A 1,511-nucleotide genomic window follows, 5' to 3' on the forward strand; every position below is an offset into this window, starting at 1 on the left:
TGATATGTCTTTGTAATTCACTGGAGAGGCTTTTAAGTCCATAGGATTTATCCTGAAGAAAATGGAAAGAATCCCTGGGAGAAGAACAATGAAGGGGCCATGATGATTTTTAGGAAAGCCTGATATAATAATGATTTATGACTGAAATAAGACCCAAAAAGCTTTGCAATAAGAGGGAAGTAAATTCTATTATTGATGTCAGAGGACATCAAAGGTCTGCGGTGTTTTAAAGATGTAGTTTACCCCAAAAAGAAAATTCTGTCATCATGTTTTCATCCCCATGTCGTTTCAAACCTGTATGACTTTCTTTTTCCATGGAACACAAAATGTTACACTGAATATTTACGCAAAGCTTTTCTTGACAGTTTAAGTCTACAGTAACCAGATGATTCAAAGAAATTCATTTAAGTCTGCTATGAAAATATCATATGCATTTTTATTCAGACTTCAGATTTTACATCAATGATAATATAATAATGATGCTTGATAATGTAAACATGAGCTGCTCCATGTAAGAAATAAAAGCACATTTCTCTAAATGATGACAAACTTTTTTATCTTTAGGTAATTGCTACAAAATGTAAAAACTTTCTATATACCAAACAAAATTAAATAGCAAGTAGAAATAAAATTGATGCAGCCTATAACTTAAAATGATATATTTTGACATGACAAATATCTCTCTGTCTGGCAATAGATTTTCAAATTTTTCTCTCCAGCGGGGATTTCCTAAGACTTTTAAAATAGTTTCTCTCATTCCCTATTTTAAGAACACAGTTTTTCTTTAGTAAAAGTAATTCCTTCTCTTGGGCCTGAAAACAATATAAACACACAGAATCACAGAGCTGGGGTGTTTGGTCTGCTCTATTGTCTGTGGGTACTTCAGGCCCATAATCATGTTGTTTGAGGTTATATGGAGCTCATCCTACTTTTATTCTTTCAAACTGTGTCTCCACTCCAGCACAGGGATATGGTTCAATAAATATGCACTCAGTTCTTCTGCTATCTTTGTTTGGTTTGACATATCAATTAATTTTAATAGCAACAAATCTTTCATTTTTTTATGCCAAATATCCTTGATCACAATAGGAAATCACATTTTTAGTGCGGTGGGCGAACAGAAAAACATCAGTTATTTCCATAAAAACATGCTGATATGGAATTTCTCTGTAGACTGCCACAACAATTTAGCATTATAATTTATGCCAAAAGTTGCAAAAAAACATCATGGCCACAAATGTCTTCACTTACTGCAGTACTTCTGTGGCAATAAAACATGGATGCAACAACAAAGAAACAATATGAGCTAATGCTACAACAGTAAACTAATACAGTTAAATGAATTTATATGTAATTATCTTACAGCATTCATTTCCTGGTTAAAGGCAGTTTTTTGACTATGCAGTAGTCAGAGCATGCAATTACAACAGAGCAGAGAAGAATAATAGCATTAAAAAAAAAAAAAAATCAATATTTGATATCTGAAACCTGACATTCAGACGTTCAGACAA

The sequence above is a fragment of the Sinocyclocheilus anshuiensis genome, unplaced genomic scaffold, assembly GCF_001515605.1.
Source record: "Sinocyclocheilus anshuiensis isolate Anshui unplaced genomic scaffold, SAMN03320099.WGS_v1.1 scaffold1371, whole genome shotgun sequence".
NCBI lineage: Eukaryota > Metazoa > Chordata > Actinopteri > Cypriniformes > Cyprinidae > Sinocyclocheilus > Sinocyclocheilus anshuiensis.